This window comes from Trichosurus vulpecula, chromosome 1 (genome assembly GCF_011100635.1).
Source record: "Trichosurus vulpecula isolate mTriVul1 chromosome 1, mTriVul1.pri, whole genome shotgun sequence".
Lineage (NCBI taxonomy): Eukaryota > Metazoa > Chordata > Mammalia > Diprotodontia > Phalangeridae > Trichosurus > Trichosurus vulpecula.
Window position 1 is genome coordinate 31,487,596 of NC_050573.1, and position 27,758 is coordinate 31,515,353.

The window sequence follows — 27,758 nt, forward strand, 5'->3', positions numbered from 1 at the left end:
CTTAAGGTTCAAGGCTTTGGCCCCGATCTTTAAGGGGGTGACTTCTGCCAGGTAAACAGCCATTGGCTGGTCTTTGACCAGTGAAGTTTGCAGTCTTTAAAGAAGGAGGCTTAATTTACCGATTGAGCTGCTGTTCTCCAGCTCCCTCACTCTTGGGAACACTCAGTGACAACATATTGACAGTGACGCTGGATGAACAGTCTTTACATCTACTCTGTGGATGCTGAGTTAGAGCGTGGGGCTGTGTGGTTCTGTACATAATCCATACAGGCACCTCAGGATCCCTGACCAATGTTGCCATTGGCACATCAGCAAGTTAAACACCCTGAAGATAAGAACAGATAAACTGAGGCAATGATCTGGGAGCCTTGGCCGAGGCCCACCCCTGTTCCTTGCATTCACCTCCTCTTGACCTGCCCTTCTTAAAATCTTTTGTAATCCTTTGTATTTTACTTTATTCATATAGAAATATGATGATGAGAAGGTGTCCTTGGGCCTCCCCAAACTGCCAGAAGGGCCCCAACACAAAAATGCTTTAAGCACCTCTGGTCTCAAGTAACTCAGCCACTCAGACACACAGCGAGAATTCCAAATCATTGGCCCTAATCTAACAGAGAAGGCCATGATTCCTTCTCCATTCAACAGAGTGTGACTGTCCCTTGCTATCAAGAAACACAGTCCCTTAAGCAACTTCCATTATTTCTATCAGGATCATCCCTTCCATTTTGCAATGGCAATGTTGACCAGTACTCTCCTTCCCTACCACGCCTTCTCTATAGAGAAAACAGGCAGTCAATCAACAAACATTTATGAAATGCCCACTATGTCCTGTGCTGCTTCCTGGGCATGAGCAATGAGAATGCCTGAGCCTGTCGGTTCTGGGGTATAAAGAGCTACCTGTTGAGGAAATCCCCTCAACCAATGTATGTCAGCATCTTCTCTGAACTTCGCATCTCAGGGAGTTGCATGGAGCCTGAAGGGTAAAATGGTTGTTCATTACTCAGCCAAGATGTGTCAGAGGTGGAACTCAATCCCAGGTCTTCCTTCTGGGCCATATATCTCTTATATGGCCCTGGGGATACAAAAAAAAAAAAAAAAAGAAATAATTCTTGCCTGCAGGGTGCTTATGTTTGATGATTGAGTTAACATGTGAATATATAAGCATATAGAGAACAAATACAAAGTAGTTGGGGGGGGGGGGGTGGCACTAACAGCCTTCCTCTCCACAGTGCCCTTTGACTTGGGGCACCATCCTACAGCTCCCTGTTTCCCAAGTCTCATGCCTCCCCAAAAGCAGCTACTTAGGCAAACATTCCCCATAGGTCCAGGATCCTGTAAAAGATTATGTATTATAGCCTTCCTGCTCTGATAAAAAGGATCAGCAAAGGCAGTATGGTCTAATCCAGCTCTGGAGCTCAGGAGATATGTTTTCTAATCCTAGTTCTTCTTTGGACTCATTTTGCCACCTTGAGGCCAGTTGCTTAATTCAATTCCACAAATATGTATTAAGCACCTACTGTGTACAGACCACCAAGCTAGGCATGGGGAAGACAAAGACAAGACCCTCCTGTAATATTAATTCAGTTGGGACTTTTTTTACTGTTTTCTCTTTTAGCACTTATCCAACCAAGTGCCCCTGAAGAGTTTGGCCTTTGTTTCTTTGATTAAATTAGGAGTCCTTGATGACCTCCTTGCCTCAAGGGAAAGCCTAGTTTACATGGGTTTGAATGACATGTTTATGACATCAGAGGCTTTTAGACCACGTGGATTTAAGTGGCATCTTTGTGATGCTTTTAGGTCACATGGGTGAGTCATATGTGTGACTCACCTTTGACCCTGAACAAGATATATAAACCCAGAGGTTGGCAGTCTCCCTTGGGGCTCTAAGCCACAGGAGGAGTGGCGAGTTACTCTGGGCCAGCCATTGTTAAGGGCTCCCCAGCTCTTCAAGTAAGATTGTTAACCCTTTAACGTAACTTTCCTTAGTAAAGCAGATCAAAAGAACCTCTGCTGGCAGCATTCCTGTTGTTTGGCTTCTGTTGGTATTTCACCCCCACAACAGCTGCTAGCCAAATTGTCCTACTGACTATGCCATTTTATTGCAACAATTCATAACGTTAAGGGATTGACAATCTTACTTTAATCCAACATATACATATAAACTCACTTAGTTCAGGAGGAAAAGCCAGCAACCTGAACTTCAGAGCAAATACAAACAAATTACAAACATACACAATATAAACAGACCAGGTCACAATTCATAGTTACCAAGAAACCATCAACATCTGGGTTGAAGAGCCAGGGAGCCCTTGACAATGGCTGGCCCAGAGTAACTCGCCACTCCTCCTGTGGCTTCGAGCCCCAAGGAAGAATGCCTACCTCTAGGTTTATATATCTTGTTCAGAGTCAAAGTTGAGTCACCCACATGATCTAAAAGCATCACAAAAATGTGACTTAAACCCACGTGGTCTAAAAGCCTCTGATGTCACAAACATGTCACTCAAACCCATGTAAACTAGGCTTTCCCTTCAGGCCAGGAGGTCATCAAGGACTCCTAATTTGATCAAGGAAACAAAGGCCAAACTCTTCAAGGGCGTTTGATTGAGTAAGTGCTAAAAGCCCACCTCAATTACCAATACACCTCCCTTCAAGAAGCTTCCATTCTTCTGGAAGAAAAACAATACTGAGAGGCTGAGGCATTGTGAGAAAGCATTGGTTGGGATTCAGAGGACCTGGGTTCAAATCTCACCTCTGCCACTTAACAGTATGACGTTCTTACTGGGCCCCAGGTTCCTCATCTATAAAATGAGGAGGTTGAACTACATGACAATTGAAGGCCATCTCTTCCAGTTCTAAACCTGTGATCCTCAGAATGCTACCTATGCCAGTTACTGCCTATATGCCAAATTATTCATTTTCTACATTAGTAAATAGGAAAGTAAAACCAGACTATCTCTAGGTCTCTTCCTGCCCTTGGACCCAAGACCACATTGTGTGCAGAGCAAGGACCCAAAAGTCTAGGCCAAGAGAAAATTACAGGCCCAGCACCCACAGAAGCCTCATTGCACCAATACTGTTCCCTCTCTGTCTCCTTTGCAGGATTTCGCTGGCACTGGCCTTACTGAGTGCCATCAGCCCACCACGAATTAGTAGGCTGTTGAAATCATTGGTCGTGCCACATCCAGCCAAGAGAGCCTTGGCAGATAACTTTGAACCCATAGGGAAAAAAGAACACAGCCCCTTCATTATTATTCCTGTTGAATTTTTTGCCCATGGTGGATACTCTAGGCCTAGAATTTGGGGTCCCACAGGAGCAGATCTTCCCCTTACCTTTTAAATTGGAGAGCTGCTGCCTGACAGGCTAAGAAGGACTAGAGGCAGGTGTGGAGAGGAGGCATGGATCTTCCCAGGTAGTCCTGAATTTATACTCGGAGGAAACAAGATATTCAAAGATTTCTTGCCAGGGGAGCCCCAGAATTCCCCTGCTATTAAAAATCAAATTCTAACTTGGAAAGTGAATTTAATCTTCCTGATTGCTGTTGTTCTCAGCCAGTCTACAGGGAGTGTCAGGCATTGCCAAGGGACTCAGATGGCTTTCTCCAGGCACCCAGGTGGAAACCAGCTCTGGCAATCTAATCTCCTCTTACTTGGAGGGCTCAGCTCTCTTTGTCTCTTCTGTGCTCCCTGGCCCATCCCAGCTCCAATTCATACTCAGGTGGACCAGAGAATGTTGGCCAACTGTGCAGGTCACACAGTGCTGTGGACTTTAAAACGAGCACCAAAATAATTGTTATCATCATTATTGTTCCTGAGGTGCAGAGTGGCACAGTAGCTAGGGGGCCAGTTTTGGAGATAAAAGGATTTTGGTTTAAATCTTGCTGCTGATTCATACTGAGTGGGTGACCCTAATCAGGTTACTTATGCTCTCCAAGACTGAGTTGGAGAATTGTTGCCAATCTATATTGATAGAGAAAGTTTCCTAACTAGTGTGAAGAAATTGCCTGAGAACCAAGAGGTTGTATTTCAGATCTCTTTCCATGGGGGGAGTTTTTTAGCCTTCTGTGGAACTCTATCACAAGGCTGGATGAAATGAGGGTTATTGTTGATGTAGCCAAACACTTAAACAATCACTGATCTGCATTGGTAAAAAGATTTTAGACACTGAGACTTTGCCACATCTCCCTCTCCCCCACAATGGAAAGGTATCAGCACATGGCCAGAGTGAAATTTATTATTGTAGCTGCTATTTTCAACAATTTATGTAATGCTTTGCTATTTGCCAAGTACTTAGCATACATTATTATATTTTCATATATATGCACCCAGTGACATATTAATATATTACATATTATTAATGTATCATTATGTCTTGCACTGTGGTGCCCGCATGGTTGACCAACATCTGGGTCTCTCCAGTTCTATGCCCAGTGTTTTGGACGTCCCAGTAGATGCTTATTTCAATGTATACCTGATTCACCCATCAGGCTCTTGTAAGAAGGGGTGAGTCGTGTTTTTCCTTTAACAGAAATCTCATCTTTCAGGCTATTTCAGGGATATATTCAGGTATAGTCGATGAGGATATAGTAGAAAGACCCCCCAATTTGGAAATCGAGACCGCAGCCCAAACCCCCATCCCTGTAGCTGCTAGTGAGTTCCCTCTGTGATTGGTTCCCATCTACTCTGTAGATATCTCGTTTGTATATGGTTGTATGGCCTGTTGTAAGTCTGCCCCCTTTCAGATATGAGCTCGTTTAGGGCAGAGATGATATTCCCATCCTTTAGCACAGTGCCTGGCACATGGTAAGCACTTAAAGCATGCCTGTTGACTGACTGGCTGCCAGAGTGACTCCAGTCTGATGAGTTCCCTTCTCCGGCCCGCCATTTCCTCCATGTTTTCCTAAGGTCCGTGCCAGCTCTCTGGCCTATGATCCTCTGGGCTGGGGACCTGGAATAGCTTGTCATCTGAAGCGTCTCTAACTCTCCCGGTTTACTCACCACCCCATTGTTCTCGGATAACTATCAGATTAGCCCCCAGCACTGCTCTCTGGTTAAAGCTGCCTCCATTTGCTGTTGGGTTGGTTTTGAATCCCGTTTCTCCCCACCCCTGTCCCTCACATTTTCAGTCTAATGAGGTTTCGCTGTACTCCAGTCCCTTTCCAATTTCCAAGCCCTCCCTGCCCTCTCTTGTCGAAGTGGGCACCCCACAGCAGCCCCAGACACTTCCCGCTATCTCGCCTTGTCAGATCCTCTCATCATCCCACAGACAACCTCACTGCTTCTTCCTCCTGGTGTCAGCATTCAGACAGCGCTGGGGGGCTTAAGCTTCCCCCCCACCCCAGGATCTCCTCGTCCCTCATCTGCCCCCGAGCATGAGGACTGCACCCCCAGTTTTTTAGAAACCACCCCCTCCCACCCCAGCACCTCCATTTTCCCATCTCGCTGACAGTCGGTGCGGAATTGAATTATAGCGGCGAGCCAGCCACTTTCAAAAAGATATCCCTGTCTACGGAGATTGATACAGCGTGTCAAGGCTACGCGAGCCCTCCTGTTTTCTCTTGAGTCTTCTGCATTCGGGAGACGGAGGAAATCACATGGCAGCCGGCTGAGATTTCAGATTTATCCACTCATGAATAACAATCAAGCTAGGTAATTCGCAGTAAATGGGGATCCAGATTGACTAATAAGGAAGGCTTTCACCCCAAACTGGGACTAGGGAAAGAGACGAACAGCCAGCATCAGCAGGGGCAGGTGTGGGGAAGATGTGACTAGAATACCTGAAACTTGGCAAAGCGGGCCCAGCTAGGTGCCCACCCCCAGCCCCCCAGAGCACAGGACGCAGCTTGGGCTGGGGAGGGAGCGAGGAAGGCAGCTGCGGGCCAGCCCCCTCCACCCGCGGGCTGCCCTGGCCAGCGCCCTCCGCCTGGATGTTGGGCTGCTGTGACCAACTCGAGCCCTAGCCAGGGCGGCCAAGAGGAGTGATTTATGGCTCTATTTGCTGTTGTTTTCTGTCAGAGCCATGGGAGGAGGCGGCTAGAGTGCACCCCCAAGGCACCCAGCCAGAGCCAGTGAAGGTTGGCATTGGGGGAATGGTGGTGTCATGGTACCCAAGTATCCGGATTGTGATCCCCTGCCCTCTGGAAGCTTCCGTCCCTGGCTCAGGGACCAAGCCAAAAGGGAAGTGGGTCCTAGATCGTTTCTCCTGGCAGAGATTCACATATTTACAGATTTTGGGCTAGAAGAGCCTCAGGGTGGTCTAGTCTAACCACCTCCTTTTACAGATAAGGACACAGACCCAGAAAGGTTAAGCAAGTTACCCAGTGTCACACAGCACAGCTGGGATCTGAATGAAGGTCCTCTGCCCCATTCCACTGCTTTGTTCCTCTTCTTGGTACCAAAGGGTGACAGCAGGCAGAGAAACCAGGCTAAGGCTCCTAAAAGCAGCAGGGGAGTGGAAGAGAGATGGAAGTTTGCCGTGTTGGGAGTTGATTCCCTAGAGGAGAATCATGAGAGTGGTAGAAACACGTTTTAGCTTGATATAGGGGAGGGGGAATCAAGAGGCATGAGCAGAGCTGACTAAAAGGATGGGCTGCCTTGGGAGGTAGGGGACGCCCCCTCCTTACTGGAGGTCTTCAGGCCAAAGTGGATGGCCACTTGTGGGCATGTGTGTGTGGAGGGGATACTTGGTCAGGGTCCAATGGAACTAGGTGGTGATGGAGAGGATTATCTAGCCCACCCCCCCCACCCTTCTTAGAGATGAGGAAAGAAGCCTAGACTCTATTATAGAATCAGTGATCTCCATTCTAGAGCTGGAAGGAACCTCCAACCATCTAGTCCAACCAGATGAGGAAGCTGAAGAGCTAAAGTGACTTAAAACCCAAGGTCACACAATGAGTAAATGGGCAGAGTCAGTACTTGAACCCAGCTCCTCCACCTCCAGATCCAGGGCTGTAATCCATGCTTACAGTATCAGAAACAACCGTGGGCATCCCCAGAGAATAAGGAAGAATAAGTCACTGAGACCCAGGGAAACAGGGGAATTGCCTAGGGTGTCAGAGAAACCCACAGAAGCTCCAATTGCATCCTTATTCTGCAGGTGAGGGACACCGAGGGAAGGGACTTGCCCACAGGTCACAGAGCTAGTGGGCAGCAGGACCAATACTGGGTGCCAGGAGGTAACTCATCACTTGATTCCAGTCGGACATCTCTGAGACTGAGGCTGAGAAGAGAGTCCAGACTTGGAAGCCTTAGGTGACCGAGCAGTCAGCATTTATGAAGCATCTACTATGTGCCAGGCACTGTGCTCAATGCTATGTAAAAAAGAGGCAAAAGACAGCCCCTCACCTTCAAGGAGAGTGTTGTAGTGAAAGCCAATAAGTTCACAGGTGAGGACATCGTGAGTCACCACAGGGACAGCTGGTGGGATGAGGAGAGAGGAGCTTTTAATGAAAATTCCTCCTGCACCCTACCACCCCTACCCCCATTTCTGGGGTCCCTTTGCATGTAGCCTGCTGAGAGGCAGGGTGTTCCCTCTCTGTCTCTCAGGCTGGAGAGCTGTGTTTGTGTTTTTAACAGGTATTTAGTGGGGATTAGCAGAGAATAAATCATGCTTAATCCTTTACCTTGCTGGCATAATACTATTTTCTTTGCTGCATTCCCTAATTGTTTGGGGACATTTGCCTTCAATAAGCAGCTTCTCCCTCCCCTCGTTCCCCTCCTCTGGCCTTTGATCCCTCGGTCAGCTTGGACTGGATCTGGGACCTGGGCATGACACCCTCAGGACCAATCCTGACTAGCCATCAGGTCCCCTAGGGAGAAGAGGCCAATGCACTCGGTGACCATCCCTTCCTTCTCTAAAGTGCTCACCCAGGCCTCCTCACTTGCCTAGAGCTCTCTGTCTGAATCTCTCATTACTATCTACCTCACATGATATTTATCAGTATGTTAGAAGCATGTTCCATCCCCTCACCCCATAAACTCTCAGAGGGCAGGACCTGAGGACGGAAAGCTGGCCCAGTTTGGAGGCAGAGGGTCAAGGCTTGAAGCCCAGGGGCACTGCTTACAGGCGTCTGCATCCTGGGGTACTTGACCCTTCAGCTAGCATGGAGGCCCAAATGACCCCTGAGAACCCTCTCATTCTAACTCTTTGATCCCTGGCTATCATTTCTAAAGTTTGTGTCTCCCTAGCATCTGGGTCAGTAGGTGCTTCATAGTCTGAATTGCACGCCACATAGTCAGCCCTTATCGCTGATTGACTGAATCATCCTTTCCAGGCCCCTGGCATCAGAGCAATCACTCTTCCAGTTGGAAAGGAGCTCGTTTTGTGGAAAAAAAGCTTTCTTTAAAGGGCACTTTTGCAGTGACTGTGGGTACAGGACATCTGTCCCCTAAGTCTTCAGGCACTGCGGAGCTTCAGTGGCTTAAACGTGGGACTCTGGGGACACTGTATAGCAGACTGTACTATGCACTAGGAGAGCTCCCCATTTGGATTGTGGGGTTTGGTCATCTAGACAGTGAGGGGAATTGAAAAGGCACTGATGTGGGGTCTGGAAGACCCCACCACCACCACCACTTACTACTTTAATGAACTTGAGCCAAATCACTTCATCCCCCCAGCCTCAGTTTCCACTTCTGTAAAAGGCAGCCTCTTCATTTCACAAAATAATTATTTAGTGATCTCAGGAGGGGCGAGTACTCACCTGGGGCATCTAGTTTTCATCCTGAGGATCCTGTGTAGCTTCATTTCTGGATCCGGGAGAAGTGGAGGAGCTGTCTGTTTCTGCAAATTGTAGCTATTGGGAAGGAGGAGATCTGCATCTCCATCAGGGGATGGCATTCCCAGTGTGGGCAGCCAGGGCCCTTCACCTCCAGTTCCATACCCATCTCGAGAACTCCATTCTCCCTCCTAAAGGACATGGGCCCTGCCGGTTAGTACAGTGCCTGGAACGCACACTCATAAATGTCCTCCAGGCAGTTTCCGATTCACTGAGCACCCTCCCAAACCACTCAGGTTGTCTAATATGAGAAGCCCAAGGGCTGCTGGCAGTCTTTGTACACTGGGGAGGTGACCAAGGTCGCCTGCCTGTCATTTGGTACAAGCCTTAGTGCACGTCCACCTGAGGGGCGGGTTGTCCCCGGCACTGGCTCACCTCTGCCTGCAGCCGGGAGAGCAGCTGGGGCCCCAAGTCAGGGGCCCAGTCTCCATTGTGCAGATGGGGCGGCTGAGGCATGGGGAGGTGAGGGGCACGGAGCAGCTTGCTACCTTACCTCCTCTGCTGCTGTTTCAGAAGGGCCTGCTCTTCAAAGGCAAACACTGTATCTGGGCCTGCGTTATACCTGCCAGCCAGTAAGGAAGCTTTAGTCTATAGGAGCATAGAGCCCTGAAGGGAAGCACTAGGAGGGCCCTGACATGGAATGTCTGAGTTGGGGGAGGACTTAGAAGACTGTCAGAACTGGGAGGGGCCTTAGAACAAGGAATGGCAAAGCTGGGAGGGGCCTCAGAACAGGGAGTGTCAAAGTTGGGAGGGACTTAGAACAAGGAATGGCAAAGCTGGGAGGGGACCTTAAAGACCCTTAATCCACCCCAAATTCCACATTTTAAAAAGCACCAGAAAAGACTAATGATTTTTCCAAGCTCACACAGCAAGTTCCTTAGTGGCAGCCAAGGACTAAACTTCTTGCCTTCCTAACAAGTAGCATCCAGTACCCAGTGATTTAAGAAATAGATCTGACCTGGACTCTCACTGTGATGCAGGGCACACTCCTTAATTCCAGGCCTCAGTTTCCTGTGCCGAAGGTTTGCAGACTTGTGGAGATCCCCTGAGCCTTCACCACATGAAATGCTCGAGGTTTTCTGTGGGGCAGCAGACAGCACCTGAAACCAACAGGCAGAAATTGTGGGTTTGACTCTCACAAAAGGCAGGGGAAGCATCTGAGGTCCTGTCTAGTCTTATACTCTTCATGCCGCAAGCACTAAGTCAGTGCTTAATGACTCACTGGTATACACTGTTAAGGGGTCTTAGAGGTCACCTCCCATCTAACCCCCTTATCTTCCAGCTGAGGAAACTGAGGCCCAGAAACTATAAAACTGCTAAGTGTCAGAGTCCGGATTCAGCCGTAGTGCTTCTGGCTGCTGATCTCCCGCTGTTCCCGCCCCAGTTGGAAAAGGACTTTTGCCCATCCCCACACCCACCCCCTCACACCTGATAACCCCAGAACAAAATAACCCAGATCTTTTTCCTCTGCCCTAGCTCCTAATTGCATTTGGAAACTGGCCACCGTCAGCTAAGATTATCATTATGGAGGCATCAGTGGTGACGAGGTGCTGGGCATGGATGGAGGTGGGACATTTGGGTTTAGTCCCAGCTTCTCTGCCTACCATCGGCGTCACCCTGGGCAGATCACCCCCTCTTTACATCAGAGTCTATCTTTTCCTACACTGGGTACACCCAACACAAGGCACATATGTGTGCCTCTGTGAAGCAGAGAGGCCGGTAGCAGACACTTTTGTGAGGATAAGAAGTTTTATAAACCTTGAGCCAAAGTGAAATCCATATGTAAATGTCAGGGAAGGCCATCTAACCCACCCCCCTCCCATAGAGGGGAACTGAGTTATCCATGTTCCCATAGGTAATAAGCACCAGAAGCAGGATTTGAACCCAGGCCTCTGATTTCCAAATAGATAGCTCCTCCCATGGTACCTTCAGTCTGGGATTGGAGGAGACCTCAGAGGCTGTCCAGTCCAACTCCCTTATTTTACAGAGGAGAAAATTGTAACTTTTACTGTAACTGTAAACTGCAATTATACAGAAGAGGCCCAGGTGGGTTTAAGTGACTTGCCCAAGGTCACAAAATGAGTAATCAGTAGGGGACAGAAATCGAACCCAGGCCCTCTGCACCAAGAGGCAGCGTCCTTTCCTCTGTCTGGGCTGTCCCTCCTGCTGGCGGCCCGGGATCCAGCTCTCAAACCCGAGGACGGAGTCTGGAGATATTCATGAGGGGCTTGGAGGATGGATGACCCTGGCTTGTTGTTGTTGTTAATAATTTTTATTGTATTAGAAGCAGGGAGCTTAGTCTTTGTGATATATCCCCAGCAGCCTGCAAAGGATTCATTTGGTGCCGCCCGTGTTCGCCTGCAGGTCGGAGGACTCACTATCACTCTTCCTCATCGGGCACTGAAGAGAGTTTTACGTGGGCACTCAAAGGACTTGTCCGGCACTTCCCAACAAACACCAGCCACTTTCTCATTTTCCCCTTGAGTAAATCTCCCACTCAGTCAGACCCGGCGGAGAAGGTTTAGTGATGGCAGCACCAAGCTGGGATGGAGGCTGTGGGGGGGCCTCCTTCCTCCCTCCTCCCCCACCCCCTAAAAATTAACCAAGAAAGCAATTAGACAGCTGGTCATCTGAAAAAAAATACATGTTTGCGTGTACACACACACACACACACACACACACACACACACACAGAATTTTAATGGACTCCAGGCTCAATACGAGTCGACAGTGTAATATGTCTGCCATAAACATTAATGGAGTTTTGGACTGCATGCAAGAGGTGTGGCATTCAGTACTAGGGAGATGACCGCCCTGCTCTCCTCTGCCCTCATCAGACCACACACATTTCAAGAGCAACTTTCTGCTTCAGGCATCCAGAGGAGGATTTCTGGATTGTCAAATGGCCAACTGTGCGTCTAGATTTGGGGGGGACTTGAAGCCATTTCTTCTTCCAGAGGCCATTCTTCACTGACGGATGCTTCCGTTTCCTCATTTATAGACCTAGGACCTAGTCCATTTCCTCCCTTATTCTATAATTGAGGAAACAGAAGCATCCATCGGTGATGTGACTTACCCAGGGTCACACAGCTGTAAGTGTCTAAGGCCAAATTTGAACTCGGGTCTTCCTGACTCCAAGCCCAGGGCTCCATCCATTACACCACCTTGTTAGCAGGGGCTTGGGGAAAGGAAAGATGATCCTATCTTGAATTCTTTTGTAAAGTGAATCTTCATGTATCTAAATCTATGTTGTCTTATGTCAGGATCACATAAACCAAGGGATGGGTGCACAAACAAATGCTAAGAACAAGTCCGCAGTCTTCTGCTTGGTTGGAATTTGATTGTGAAACAAGAGACCCTGTCATCTGGTCCTTGGAAGACTTTGGGGGGATTTTGCTATTGGGGGGGTCTGTCATTGAGTGTGGATCTCGGTTTCTTCATCTGTCAGATTAGATTGAGGGACTTTTAAAGGGCCACCCCACCCTTCTTCTCCAGCTCTCAGGCTAGACGTTGACAGGCACTGGCAGGTAGTCGAGGAAGGGTCTGGGCAGCCTCAGCTGGTGTATGGGGGAAGGGAGGGAGCAGGAGGAAGCTTTGGAGAACACTGGCTTTCAACCCGTGCTCCAGGCAAGCCAAGAGTTCCTGGAAAACATGTAATGACAGACACTTTCCCTTTGGGAGGCCCCCAACCCATTATTCCCTTCAGAAAATTTTTAATCAGAAAGAGTCAATGGAATGAGATCCTCCCCTTGAAAAGTATGGCATGTGCCCAGGGGCAGAGCATCCAATATGAGCATTTTCTGGCTCCCCTCTCCCTCTCCCCTCCCACCCCAATAACATTTCAAACAAAAAGTCTAGCCATAACAAGAGCATCTCTCCAGGGCACAAGTCAGGAGCCTGGCTTAGTATGGCACCTTGCATGTAGTAGGAGCTTAATAAATGTTGATTGGCCTGCAAAAGGGCAGATTTGAGAATGCCCCTGGGAATTTCAAGGAGAACAGGTGAGAGGCCCTGTTCTAGAGCAGGTCCCCACTGTGGATGTCCATCTCTCCCTTGATTAATGGTCATCGGCATACCTGACCTTTACTACAACAGCTTCCTGTCTGTCAGATGAGGGGTTGGGTCCAATGATCTCTGATGCCTCAGTGTGGAGATAGCCCAGGAATCAGAGTCAGGATGGAATCCAGGTCAAATCCCACCTTCTGCCCTCACTTGCTGGGTGACCTAGTGGCACCTTTTCTGAGCCTGGAGCACTGAACCCCATGGGGTGGTCGTGAGGCCCAGATTAGACAATAGGGGAGACTTTGCAAAAATTAAACCATTATATAAATGTCACTGTTACGATTATTGTTCTTTATTAATTATTATTAATATTATAGATTAATAATATTATTGTTAATCGCATGACTGGGGTGTGATAGCTGGCTGTCATCAGGATAGAGGGGTCAGTGATGACACAGGCAGCCCGGTTCTAAGGACAGTGCCCTGGATTGGAAGCCAGGCAACAGAAAATCTGAATTCTTTCGCTTCCTTGTGCCATGAGCCCTGTGGCAGTTAGTCAGACTGGTGAAACCTAGAAGTGCTTTCTCTGAATCATGTTTTTAAAGGCATAAAATAAAATACACAGGATTACAAAGGAAGCCAATTGTGCTAAAATGCAGTTATCAAAATAAAAGAAAAAAATCTTGGGCCCCAAACTAATAACCCCTGCCCTTCTTTGAATGGCAGCTTCTTGAGGGCAAGCACTCTTTCATTTTTGTCTTTGTATCCCAGATGCTTAGCGCTGTGCCTGGAATGTAGTAGGTGCTTAATAAATGCTGGCAGATGAATTGGTTGGATTAAAATTCTGGCTCTGTGACCCTGAGCTGGTCACCTAACATTCCTGGACTTCAGTTTCCTCATTTGTAATATAAAGATGTCTTGGATTCTGATCTCCAAGTATTCTTTAAGCTCTGAAACTATGGCCCTAAGAAAATACTAGAAGTCCAAGGAATGCTATTGTTTCCTGAAACTCAGGATTGGGTTTTTTTTTGGGGGGGGGGTAGTGGGGGAGGCAGAGCAGGGTGTGTGAGTTGAGTAATATCTAATAGGGACTTTTTTTTCTAGTGAGAGAGGTAAGAAAAATAGATTTTTTTGTTCCTTCAAAAAAAAAATAATAAGACTGCATTTAAAAAGAAAAGAAAACCTAAAAACACCACCAAAATATATCTATTGGGGAAAAGGGAGAAGTTACAAACTTGGGTTCGACAGCGGCCAGCTCCATTCCAGGTCCCTTATGAAGCCACAGACCGTCTGTGCTTCTGATAAAAGAGGGGAAGGCGATTGCGGGGGGAGTGGTGGGGGGAATGGAGTGAAGGGGAGATGATAGCAGCCGATGGGGTGGCTGAAGGCAAGAACATTGGACTTAGTTAGAATTCCGCGGTTAGATCTTTTCCTTCTCTCTGATGGCTGTGTGTGATTGACACTTACAAATTACCCAGCCGAAAGTGTGGAGTCTTTGACCCCTGAGTAACATCTTTGGCAAGCCTGAGATTTGCAGGCATTTTGTCATCTAATTACTACAAATCCCTTGAAAATTCACTGGCTGGTGAATTTTTAATGCGGGACAATTTCAATGTGATGCATTGCCCAGATGGGCTCACTCGTTTCTACCTCTCTCTTTTTTTTCTTTTCTTTTTTTTCCCCCTCTCCTTTTTCCCATCCTGCTTTTGCCTCTTTCTTCCTCTCTCTTTCTTACTATTTTTTTTAATTCCACAAACTTTTTCATGAGCTCAGAGATCCCCAGACCTGCTTATCCCTGTATGTTTGGGGCTTGGGGAAAGGGTGGTGGTTTAACAGAGAAGTTGGTCAGTTCCACATTCTGCCCCCAGACCTTTTCATACATGTGCCTGTTTAGAGAGATACTCGTGGCTCACTATTTAGAGTGACCAGCCACTTCTTCTGATCCCCCAGAATAGAATCTGTATCTTGTCATTCAGTCATTCTGGGGTGCCACACAGAAACTCAGAATTGTCGCTGGCCAACCCTCCTCGCCAAAGGTGCATGGGTAGCATGATTAATAAACGTGTTTCCTTTTCAAGGCACTTGTTAGAAACACCTGATCTCCCTGGGTAACTGAGCTAGTGGCTATTCCAAGGCTGGGTACTTTCTAACTATCTGTGATCAGGAATGGTGTCTGATTCATTCTTTTTCTTTTTTAACCTCTGCCTCTTAGGTACACAGCTGGTCATCCTCAGCAAGGCTCTGGGGAGAGCTGGTTGCTTCCTGTCTTCCAGCCCTGGCTTGTTTGAAATGCAGAGGAGAGCACATCCACTGGTACCATCCAAATTCAGCCTACTCTGGCCTTCAAATCAGTCCCACAATGCAGACACAGGTGTGGAAGACCAAGTTGTCTCAACCGAAGAGCCACACATCCTCCCCATCCCAACCCCTACGCTTGGAAACCGATTCTACAGAGAGGAGTTTACTCCAAAGTCTGTTTGCAACAAGAACCTGATGGGGTCTTGAAATTCACATTTGGGGATGTGGCCCTTTAAGCCAGGGCATTGGCCCTATCCACTGAACAGTAAGGCTCGAGCCCTGAAGGATTCTCTCTCATATTAAAAATAAACAAGTCAAGTATAGTGGACAGAGTGCTGGATTTGGAGCCAGGAAGACCTGGACTCAAATCCCACCCCCGGCACTAGTCTGGTGACCCTGGGCAAGTCACTGGAGATCAGTTTCCTCATCTGTAAGATGGGACTAGAAGTAATGCCTCTCTCACGGGGTTGTTGTGAGGATCAAATAGGAGGATATGTATAAAGATTTTCATAAGTCTTTTAAAGTGCTAACTAAATGTCTATTTTTGTTATTATTAAATGTCAAATGGATTTTCTTTCTTTCTTTTTTTAAGAAGCCAGATCTTTCTTATACTATGTCACCCAAAGAAAGCATTGATCCATGTGGACTTTCCCTTCTGGACTTGACTGAAAGGGTGGGAATATTGTCCACTGGGCACAGACTGGTTGTTCACCCCATGTAGATAAGCCCTCTCTGTTGCCTCCACCTCTTTCTCCCTCCCTCTTTCCCCCATTCAGAGGAAAAAAGAGGTTTTGCTTTTCAACTAGGCTCCTGTACATATGTACACAGCTGATAAAATATTCCACTTCGCCCCTTCTCCCAGTGGGACCCGCTGTCTTACGGGAAAGGGTATGTATGACAGCAACAGATTACATGTGTAGCCTGGAAACAGTGGTGGGGTGGGTTTCTCTCTCACTGTCCTTTCTCTTTCTCTTTCTCTCTCTCTCTCTCTCTCTCTCTCTCTCTCTCTCTCTCTCTCTCTCCCCCCCTCTCTCCCTCTCTCTCTCTCCCTCTCTCCCTCCCTCCCTCCCTCCCTTTCCCCCCTTCTTCTCATCTTCCTTGTCTCTTCTGTCTCCTTTCTGTTTCTTCTCTCTCCTGTCTCTCTCTCTTCCTGTCCTTTACCATTTCTCTGTCTTTCCTCTCTCCCTCTCTGCCTTTTACCTCCTCTCTCTCTCTCTCTCTCTCTCTCTCTCTCTCTCTCTCTCTCTCTCTCTCTCTCTCACCCCCCCTCTCTCCCTCTCTCTCTCTCCCTCCCTCCCTCTCTCCCCGTTTCAACAACAGTGCCATCACCAAGAAAAAGCTTGTCCCCTCTGGGGTGCTCTACATCATAATAAGTCTTCTTCATGCATCCTTGAGATGGACAAGATATTGCAGACACAGGATCTCCACCATTTATGCTTATAGACTTGGAGAGGGGGTGTGGGGAAGAGAGGGTGGCTAGTTAATGGCATTTTCACCCACACTGGGTTTTATTTTAAGGGCAGACTTTTCCAGCTTACAATTCTGACTTTGAACCACTCATGGTTGAGATTGTCCAGTATACAGCAAATTACCCACATGCCAAGACATCCTGACTTTTCATGTTGAAGTATTTAAACCCTGCAGGCTTGGCCAGAATTGGTAGCTTTGGTAGTGGAAGAGAAAGACTGGATGGATGGATGGATGGATGGATGGATGGATGGATGGATGGACAGAGGTAGAAAGATGTATACATATATACATACATACATACATACATACATAGACAAATGGATTGATTTCAGTCCATTCACTAACTCCTTCCCAGCTTCCTGAAATCAGCCTTCACATTTCTAATGAACTTATTTTGAGGGTACATGGTACAGTAGAAGGAATGCTAAACTTGGGGTCACAGGACCTGGGTTGGAATCTCAACTCTGCCCTATATTACTACCTCTGTGATCTTGGGCTAGTTGCTCACCTCTTTTGGCCTCAGTTTCCTAATCTATAAAGTGGGGATAATAACAGCACCTACCTCTGGAAGTTATGATGAAGATCCAAAGAGATAATATTCATAAAACACTTTGCAAACCTTAGAACATTATATAAATGTTAGCTGCTGCTATTACTATATATTACATTAATTATTAATAATGTTATTATTAAGACTGTACCAGGGCTGCCCTTCTAGCTTTCAAGCAACTCTGGGATAGGGTAGAAAGAGTGAGGAACTGAGAGTCAGGAAGTCTGGGATCAAATCACAGCCCCAGCATATATTAACTCTGCAAAAATAGTCAAACCACCTTCATTAAAAAGCCAATAAATGCTAGTTTACTGACCCTGCTTCTGAGCCTCAGTAGACTTAATCTGTGAAATGGAAAGAGTATTTGCACTTTAGAAATGACCAATTCCCTTGTTCTCACCAGCATTTTGTGCATAAGGTCCTCTCTTACTGAGCTCATAGAATCCTAAATTTAGAGGTAGAAGGGACCTCAAAGACCATCTACTCTAACCACTGTTTTTTGGAAAATAAGGAAACTGAAACCCACAAATTCACACAGCTAGTAAGTGGTAGAGCCTGGATTTTAATCCAAGCCTTCTGACTCTGGGCCAGGGTACTCTAGGTACCATGTAGCTACATACTCAAAGTTGTTAAAATAATGATAATAATAAATAAAAAATGATGATGACAGTGAGGGAACATGGTCTAAGTGTGTGAGGGGCCAGCCTCCAAGCTAGGAAGGCCTGGATTCAGGTCTAGGTTCCTAGCTATGTGACCCCAGACAAGTTACTTCTTGAGTGCCCCCAACCCCTCTCTAGCTACTGAGCTTCATGAGTGGAGGGAGCTTCCTCATCTGGGAGCGTCTTCATGGATGAAATCCCAAGTCCAGACCCCCAAAATAAGAGCTGACACCGCCCTGGCAGGCTGATGAGATCTTTCACTTAGCATCTTGTGATCGTCACAAAAATCCTCAAATGTTGGTACTCCTATTAGACCCATATTCCAGTCTGAGGAAACTGAGCCACCGAAGGGACTCAGTATCTTGGCCAGAGCCACACAGCTAAAACATATCAGAGGAGGGAGGCCTAGAATTCATGTTTAGCATATTCTCTACCACGCTGCTCATTACCATGTATCCAAAAGGAATAAACAGAGTCTTATGTTGTGTTCAAGTGAGAATGGGAGTGGGGAAAGTCAATGCTGCTGGAGACATCAAAGAAGGCTTCTGGAAAGAAGTGGCATTTGTAGGGTTAGTAAGATGCGGGGAGTGAGGTAAGGAGGGACAAAAGGTCCAGATCCTAAACACAGGGAGTGTGCACCTGCTCAGATCCTAGCCTTGGAAAGGCCCTCGGACACCACATAATCCAACCCCCTCATTTTACAGATGAGGAAACTGAGGCCTGGGAGGTTCCTCACATAATAGGCATCAAAGCTAAGCTTTGAGCCCGGTGTTCTGGCCACCATGCCACAAAAAGATAGTTGTTTGGTTGGTTTTTAATTGAGGGCTCCTGGGTTAGTTTTAATTTGTCTGTATGAAGAAAGGCAGGAGACCGTGAGGACAGAATATCTGCGTCATGTGGTGCAGGTGCTGTATCCATCGGTTTTCCTTAATTGTTTTTCTGTCAGGAGCAGGATGGGGAGATAAGGACCATAAAATGACTGATAGAAAGACAAAAGGCATCAACCAATACAATGTATTTTTAATTGTCTGCAGGGGAAGTTTGAATCATTAATCAATAAACATTTATAAAATACCTACTATGTACAGGTACTATAGACATTTAGAAGCATTCAATTCCCTAATATACATATATATGTGTATATATACATATGTGTGTATATATGTGGGTGTGTAAATATATATACATATATATACAAGGTATCCCAAAAGCCTTAGTGCCATTTTAAGCTACTAAAGCTAAAAAACTACACTAAGAATTTTGGTACACCCTGTATATACATACATACATGTCAGTCGATAAACATTTATTAAGTGCCTACTATGTGTCAGGAACCATGCTAAGTGCTAGGGATACAAAAAGAAGCAAAAGACAGCCCCTGTCCTCAAGGAGCTTGCAGTCTAATTGAGGAGACAGCAAACAAGTATGTACAATGTACATATATGTCTATGTAAAAGTATATACATACATATATATGTTATCAAGTATAGCCCAAATACATGTACATACACACATATAATCTAGGTAATTAAATGCTTGCAACTATCTAATGGGTTCAAATTTCCCCTGAAGGCAATTTAAATTAAGCATATGTGTCTGTATGTGAGTATACAAATATGCATATTTGTATTATGTATGTATGTATATATTACACACACATGTGTATGTAAATTATATCAAGGTGACCCTGGCTCCTCTAAACCTCCTATGCTATTAAAGCCCTGGCAATTTCTACTAAGTTAGAAATGCTTCAATGAATTCATCAGTAAGCATGGGTTAAGGGCTTACTCTGGGCCAGGCATTGTGCTCAGCATTGAGAATACCAGAATAAAAGTGAACTGCAGTCTCTCCCCTCAAGAAGATTACATTTTAACGGAGGAGACATATAAGCATGAAGAAACAACAGTGAAGGGAAGGGATAGTTGTGGCAAGAGATTGTTTTCATCCAAGGACCAGCCTAACTAAGGCCAGAGAGGCTCACCATCAGGCTGAGCAGAGCCACTCGCATGCCCTCCACCTATGTACAAGTTATAGAGGAATTGGAATCTGTCAGAGTGAAGGGAGTACTCACACCAGGATGATCACATACACTTGAAGCATTAAAGCCCACTACCCTAGGCTATATATAATAGGGTCCTAGAGCCAGAGCTGGAAGGGAACTCAGAGGCCATTAAGTCCAATCCCTCCATTTTACAGAGAAGGAAATTGAGGTCTACAAGAGGTTATGACTTGCTTAAGGTCACACAGATACTAAGCCACCAGGGGTTGGATTTGAACCCACTTTTGGCTCCCAGAGCCAGTGTTTTTTCCACTGAAGAGAATTAGAATGCCACCAATAAAAGGCAATGAAGAGCCAGGAGTTGAGGGTAAGGTGATGCAGTTGTAAAGATTCAAACTGAGGCTGGTTATCAGGAAGAACTTCCGAACAAGGAGAGCTATCTCAAAGTGGATGGGGCTACCTTGAGAAATAGTGGGTTCCCCCTGGTCTTTGGACTGGAGGACCACTTGAAGGGGATGTTGTACAGGGCATTCTCCTGGGGAATATGGGTAAGACAGGATGCTCACTAAGGTCCTTTCCAACTCTAAAATTTTGTGACCCATTGGCAAATATCAGTAGGAAGAAAGAGAAGACCAGCAATAATTCACACCCCAACCCCTTCTAGGCTTCCCTGTCACTGTCAAGGGCACCATCATCCTCCAAGTCACCCAGGCTCTAAATGGTTTCATCTTAGATTCCTCACTCTCTCTTACCCCACATATCCAATGAGTGATCAAGGCCTGTCAATTTCACCTCTGCATCATCTCTAGTTGATTTCACCTTTGTAGCATCTCTCCTCCATTTCACTTTCACAACAGCTCTGGCGGATTAACCTTTGCAGTATCTTTCGAATACACCCTCTTCTCTCCTCTGACACTGCTCCCACCCTGGTGGAGGCCCTCATCACCTCACACCTGGACTGTGGCTATAGCTGCTGGTCGGTGTGCCTACCTTGAGTCTCTCCTCACCCCAGCCCAATCTCCAATTTGCTGTCAAAGTGAACCTCCTAAAGTCTGCACTTTAGGGTTAGGGTTACTTCTGGCCATGTAATACTCCTAGTCAGTAAACTCCTGTGGCTTCCTATTAGTAACAAAAAGCATTTATTGAATGCCTACTATGTGCTAAGTACTGGCTATACAAAGAAGGTAAAAGACAGTCCCTACTCTCAAGGAGCTCATAATTTAATGGAGGGGAGACATGAAAACAACTCTTTATCAACAAGATATGTCTCTAGGATAGAATATACAGTCCTGCTCTTCACAGCCTGGCCAATTCCTACCTTTTCAGACTTACAACTTTTTATGCCCCCTTCATACTCTATTGATCCAGCTTCACTGGTCTGTCTCTGGATCTTTGCCCTGAATACCCCTCCCCAAATTCTGTTTCTGAACTTCCCTGGCTTCCTTCTAGATAGTGGTCCTTATACCCTTTCTGTGTTATGGACCCTTTTGGCAGAGTCTAGTGAAGTCCATGCACTCCCTTCTCAGAATAACATTTTTAAATAATTGAAGAGATAGGTTAGGTACACAAGATGAAGTAGTCAATGACTATAGCAATCTACTCTTTGATAAACCCAAAGAATCCAGCTTCTGGGCTAAGAATTCACTATTTCACAAAAACTGCTGGGAAAATTGGAAAATGGCATGGCAGAAACCGGACGTAGACCAATATCTTACACCACATACCAAAATAAAGTCAAAATGGGTTCATGACTTAGAAATAAAGGCTGATACTATAAGCAATTTGGGAGAACATGGAATAGTTTACCTGTCAGATCTATGGGAAAGGGAAGAATTCATGACCCAACAAGAGATAGAGAGCATTACAAAATGCAAAATTGATAATTTTGGTAATGTTAAATTGAAAAGTTTTTGTATAAACAAAGCCAACAAAGATTAGGAGGGAAGCAGAAAATTGGGAGAAAATCTTTACAACCAGTGTTTCTGAAGAAGGCCTCATATCTAAAATATATGGGGAACTGAGCGAATTTTATAGGAATAAAAGCCATTCCCCAATTGAGAAATGGTTAAAGGATATGAACAGGCAGTTTTCAGAGGAAGAAATTAAAGATATCTATAGCCATAGGAAAAAATGCTCTAAATCACTATTGATAAGAGAAATGCAAATCAAACAACTCTGAGGCACCACATCTCTCCTGTCAGATTGGCTAACATGACAAAACAGGAAAATGATAAATGCTGGAGAGGATGTGGGAAAATTGGAACACTAATACATTGTTGGTGGAGTTGTGAACAGATCCAGCCATTCTGGAGAGCAATTTAAACTATGCCCAAAGGGCTATAAAAATGTGCATACCCTTTGACCCAGCAATACCACTTCTAGGGCTATATCCCAAAGAGATCGCACAAGTAGGAAAGGGACCTGTATGTACAAAAATATTTATAGCAGCTCTTTTTGTGGTAACAAAGAATTGGAAATCAAGGGGAGGCCCATCAATTGGGGAATGGCTAAACAAGTTGTGGTATATGAATGTAATGGAATACTATAGTGCTATAAGAAATGGGGAAGATACAGATTTCATAATAACCTAGAAAGGCCTACATGATCTGATGCTGAGTGAGAGGAGCAGAACCAGGAGAGCATTATATACAACCATAGACATATGGATTCTGTGATGACTAAGTTTGATAGACTTGGCTCTTTTCAGCAATACAAGGCTCAAAGTCAGCTCCAAAGGACTCATGATGGAAAAAGCTATATACATCCAGAGAAAGAACTATGGAGTCTGAATGCAGATTGAGGCAAACTATTTGCTCTCTTTTTTTCCTCTTCTTTTTTGGTTTTGTTTTTTCTCTCTCATGACTCATTCCATTGGTCATAATTCTTCTTTACAACTGGACTACTGTGTAAACAAGTTCAATGTGAAGGTATATATAGAATCTATATCAGACTACATGCTGTCTTGGGTGGTAAGGGGGGAGGGGAGAGAAGGGAAGAAAATTTGAAACTCAAGAACATGTAGAACTGAGTGTTCCCCCCTCAAAAAAAAATCTAAGAAATAAAATAAAATAAAATACATGCTCTTTGAGATCAAGAAGTATTGGGGGGTTTTGCTTTTTCTTCATGTTCCCAATGCATAGCACAGTATCTAGCATATTATAAGTACTTGATAAAATGCTTGTTGACTGAATGAATGAATGACTTGATGAACAAAAAATGTTACAAAAGATAAGATTACTAGGATTACAGAATCCTATTCTAACCACCCCCACCCCATTTTAGCCCCGATACCTTAACTAGGTAAGAACACATCTCAATCAAGTAACTATGCCCGAGGGATTGTTTATAAATTATCCACCCAGTTGAGAAAAGAGGAAATTCCAGAAATTTGACAGAATGTATAGAAAAGCTTAACCTTCCCTAAGAAGGACCCACCTGGGAAGGAAGGCCTCAGCCAGGTCTCCTTTCCCCTTGACTGGAGGTGGGCTTTCCAGCTTGGAAAGGCCTAGAGGATATTGGACTTACCATCTATCCCATAATCATAACCCCATGGGATAGCTTTGGGTCCCATCTTCCCATCAGGGTCATAAATGGCATTCCTAGATCAGCTAGCAGACCGTAACTGTACTAATGGGTCTACAAAGAGAACAGTAAAGAGATTATACCATGCCTAAGGGGGAGCTTCCTAAGCACTCTATAAATGGGACGAAAATAACTTTTAGCAGCCAGGAATTGTCACACCTTCTCCATTGTACTTTCTAAACTTGAGTCCACTTTACCCTGCACCATGTGGTTGCACCAACTCTTTCTACCAATTATACCACTTTAGTAAATACCCTTTTCTAAAAGCTACTTCAGGCTGGCTTCCTAAAAGATTCTCAGTTGATAATCTTAAAGGAAAGTGCACCAGTGGGGGCTCAAACCAGTGGTGTTAGAGAAAGCCCCTCATAGTTAAGGAATAATGGTGTTAAAGAATTGCCTCTCAGGGGTGCCCCTAGAACCATGAGGTGGAGCCTGGTTCATTAATAGAATTGGGAGCTAGGATAGGAATCCCACAGAGCTGCATGTGACTGGATCATGGTTGTTATCCTGTCATTTTTCAGTCACGTCCAACTTTTCGTGGCCCCACTTGAGGTTTTTATTGGCAAAGATATGAGAGTGGTTTGTCATTTCCTTCTCCAAGAAATTTTACAGTTGAGGAAACTGAGGCAAACAGGGTTAAGTAACTTGTCCAGGGTCATAAAGCTAGTAAGTATCTGAGGCTGAATTTGAACTCAGGTCTTCCTGATTCCAGGTCTGGTGCACTATCTATTGCACCACCTAGCTGCCCAGCCTGGAACAGAGTGAGGGAAAACAAATGAATAGACTTAGTGCTATCCTGGAATTCACAAAGTATTAAGAGACCCAGAAGAAGGCCTCTAAGTGCTAGACACTTGACTACAATAAAAAATGAAATAATCCCTGCCCTCAAGGAGCTTATACTCTACTGAAAGTTATCTAGAACCTCTAGAATGTTTCTAGGGTCATAAACCTGGAAAGGACCTTAGAGACCATGAAGTCCAGCTCCCTCATTTTATAGATGAGGAGGCCAAAGCCCAGAGAGATGAGCTGATTTATACACAGGTAATATGCTAATATGACACAGTGGAGTCCATTATGAACAAGGTCTTTCTTTAAGCGTATATTGAATTTTACACACTAGTTCTGACACTGTCCTGCTTGTCTATATTCCCCACTTTAACTTCCTTCTGTTCCGAGTGGTTTTTTAATGTTTCATTGGCTCTCTTCACTGTCTTTTTTTTCAGGGAGGGTATAACTATCACTTTCCCTCACAACTTCACTGCCTCCCCAGTATACTTTGCATATTTTGTATATTTACTTATCTGTGCACATACTGTGGCACAATAAAATGTTAGATCCTTGACCGTCGGGATGGCATGGGTTTTTGTCTCTTTATCACCCAGCACCTAGCATGGTGCCTGGGGCCATAGCAGTGGGTGTTTAATAAACCCCTTGTTGAATTAAATTAAATTGTCAAGAATCTCATTGTATGAGAAGTCCAGGAGGGGTTGAAATCTTCACTAGTAAAGGAAATACCCTGGTTGATGAAAACATGAGTCCATCGGAGTATTGATAGACTACAAAACAGGACCTGCCAGCAATTCAGGAACCATCAGTCATCCATAGCATACAAGAATTTCAGAGTTGAAAGAGACCTTGGAGACCATCAAGTCCAATTTAGACATGAGCAAGATTCCCACTTCAACAACTGGCCCTCCAGCCTTGGCTTGAAAAACATAGAGTCTTCTGAGTCTATAAGGTTGGTATTAATTCATTTGTTCAGGGAAGACTAGCACCTCTGGTATGAGGATTTACTGAGCCCTTTTCAGGGCTACTCATACACCTTTGCTATACACCTTCACCCAACTCTCACTTGTGGCTCTAAACCATAGCATGTGCAGCAGCCACGCTCCGGTAAAACTGTCTTGGTAGACAGGCTAAACCAGGTTGAGGGTAACCACTAGGCCTCAAACCTGTCAGTGAGTTAGGAAGATGGCTTCCCCAAACATGTGAAGACTTTCCCTGGTGGACTGGGCAGATTAGAACAATTTGTTCCAGTGGCCACAAAGGTGGATGAAGCAGGCACTGTGGAGGGCTTAGATCTTGATCAGACATCAAAGACGCCAAGTTAATCCACTGCATCCCGGGCCATCAACAGTCATCCTGACTTTTGTCTTGCTACTGGACTTCAGTCACTCAGGAAGAGAGAGTGAGGCTGACAACTTTGTGCAATTTTGCCTCACTTAAATCCAGTTCACTCGGGAATCAAAACATTACCCTGTGATGTCACTGGTCTTCTTTGAAACAGACAGACAACATTTGATCAACAAGCATTTATCAGTAACACACTGTGCAGGGGTGGTGAGGTGGGGAAAACCTTTTGGTTTCCTTTTAGACAGCACTAATTGTTAGAAAGCATTTCTTTACATAGAGCCAAAACTTGCTTCTCTGCCTCATCCATCCATTGTTCCCAGTTCTGTCTTCGGGGACCAAGCAAAACCAAGCTAATCTCTCTTCCACCAGACAACGCTTCACATACTTGAGCACAGCTATCATGTCGACAAGTCAACAAACCTTCCTTAAGTGTTCATTATGTGCCAGGCACTGTGCTAAGATTGGGGATGCAAATACAGGCAGAAAGAAGACAGCTCTTGTCTTTCCTATCTCTCATATTCTCAAGGAGTTTCCATTCTAATGGGGAAGCAACAAAGTGGAGCAGTATGGCAATAGAAAATGGAGAAAGGCAATGGCAAACCACTCCAATATCTTTGCCAAGAAACCCCAAATGGAGTCATGAGGAGTCGGATACAACTGAGAGGAATGAGCAATAACAAAATGGCGGTAAAGTCCAGACAATGAAAGATGGATGACCTGGACCCTTCCTCCAATGGAGGTTATGGTTCTGGGAGAAATTCACCAATGGGAGAAGGGGGCTGCTGGGATAAAGAGAGAAGGCAGGGGAAGCATGGTGCAAAATCCTCTGAAGTCTTCTCCAAACTAAACACCCACAGCTCTTCTACCCAACACTCCTATGATGTGGACTAGAGGCTCTTTACCATCCTGGATTCCTGTCTCTGAATGTTCTCTGACTTACTCATGTCCCTCTAGAACCCAGTACTCAACCATTACTCCAGACAGGGAAGAGTACAACAGGAGGATCACCTCCCTTGGGCTGGACATGGCTTCTCAACACAGCCTATGATTGAATTAGCTTATTGGGCTGCCATGTCACACCACTGTTCCACAGTGGGACACATCAAGTACCCCGCTCCATTCATAATTGTAGTATAGATCTATAGTATTAGAGCAGCTAAGTGACACAGTGAATAGAGCACCGAACCTAAAGTCAGGAAGATCTGAGTTCAAATCTAGCCTCAGACAGTTACTAACTGGGTGAGTCATTTAACTTCTATTTGTCTCAGTTTTCTCATATGTTAAAAAAAAGAGCATTATATTAGCACTTATCCTCCAGGGTTATTGTGAAGATCAGATTAGAGAATAATAGTGCAGCACTTAGTGTAGTGCCTGGCCCATAGTAAGTGCTATATAAATGCTAGCTGTTCTTGTGAGAGGCATGCAACATTAGAGGTAGGAGCCTTAAAGAGCATTTAAACCAATCCGTCATTTCACTGGAGAGGAGACAAGTCAAGAGACTTACAAAGTACTTACATTGCAAATATTTTGTATCGATTTGCTTCTTGAGAGTAAGAATTATTTCATTCTTTGTATTGTATCCTCACCCAGCGCAGTGCCTGGTACAGAGTAGTAGGTGCTTAATAAATGCTTACAGGTTGAGTGATTGACTTATCTGTGCACAATGTTGTCCCCCACCCTCAGGTCAGCTCCTCTATGGCAGGAACATTTTTATTTTTGTTTTGTTATCTCCAATACCCAGAATAAGATCATAGAAGCATAGATCTAGAGATGGAAGGTACCGCAGAGGTCATATAGTCCCACCATCTCATTTTGCTAATGAGGAAACTGAGACCCAAGAAAGAGAAGTGACTCACCCAATATCACACTGTCATCCATGGTATGTCAAAGCACCAAGGCTTCAGCTGGTTCCTCCCAGCTCTGACATTGTCTGTTCCAAAGTCCCTTCTCCTCTGACATCCACCATGCCCCCAGTTTCAGGTGGAGTGAATGTACTCATCTTTGGAACTATTGCCCTGGGAGTGGGCTGTCCTACTGGTGAGCGATTTCTGAGTTAATGGATAACCACTAGCTCACTATATCCAATTGGCTCCAGAATAGGGGAAGAGGGGAAGCTTCGTGTCTCATCCAGCCCTCCACCCTTTTTATTTTTTTTAAATTTTTGATTAGGTAAAGAGGCCATTCTTTGCCTCAATTCTTATTAAGCCTTAATCACTGAATGGGCATTGCCTCAGTCAAACTGAGGCCTATTAAAAACCTTAGCTTAAAAGGTCCCCCACTGCATCCTGGGCCAT

At 45.4% G+C, this 27,758-nt stretch overlaps 1 protein-coding gene and 1 long non-coding RNA gene across 3 annotated transcripts in view; one reads left to right on the top strand and one right to left on the bottom strand.

The window, feature by feature from the left end:
• RBM19 (RNA binding motif protein 19) overlaps positions 1 to 15,645 on the top strand; it is a 197,071-nt gene extending 181,426 nt beyond the window's left edge. Inside the window, exon 25 of the mRNA XM_036759156.1 lies at positions 14,986 to 15,645. The gene's annotated coding sequence lies outside the window, so the exon portion shown is untranslated. The remainder of the gene's footprint in view (positions 1 to 14,985) is intronic.
• On the bottom strand, positions 5,604 to 27,432 carry LOC118850024. Of its 2 annotated transcripts, XR_005010448.1 has the most exons (6): positions 27,321 to 27,432; positions 9,730 to 9,871; positions 9,265 to 9,333; positions 8,697 to 8,902; positions 7,342 to 7,413; positions 5,604 to 6,490 (listed from the first exon to the last, which is right to left on the bottom strand). It is a non-coding gene; the product is annotated as an uncharacterized LOC118850024 (long non-coding RNA). The 2 variants fall into 2 exon arrangements; XR_005010447.1 differs by lacking the exon at positions 9,265 to 9,333.
• Between the last annotated feature and the right edge of the window lie 326 nt (positions 27,433 to 27,758).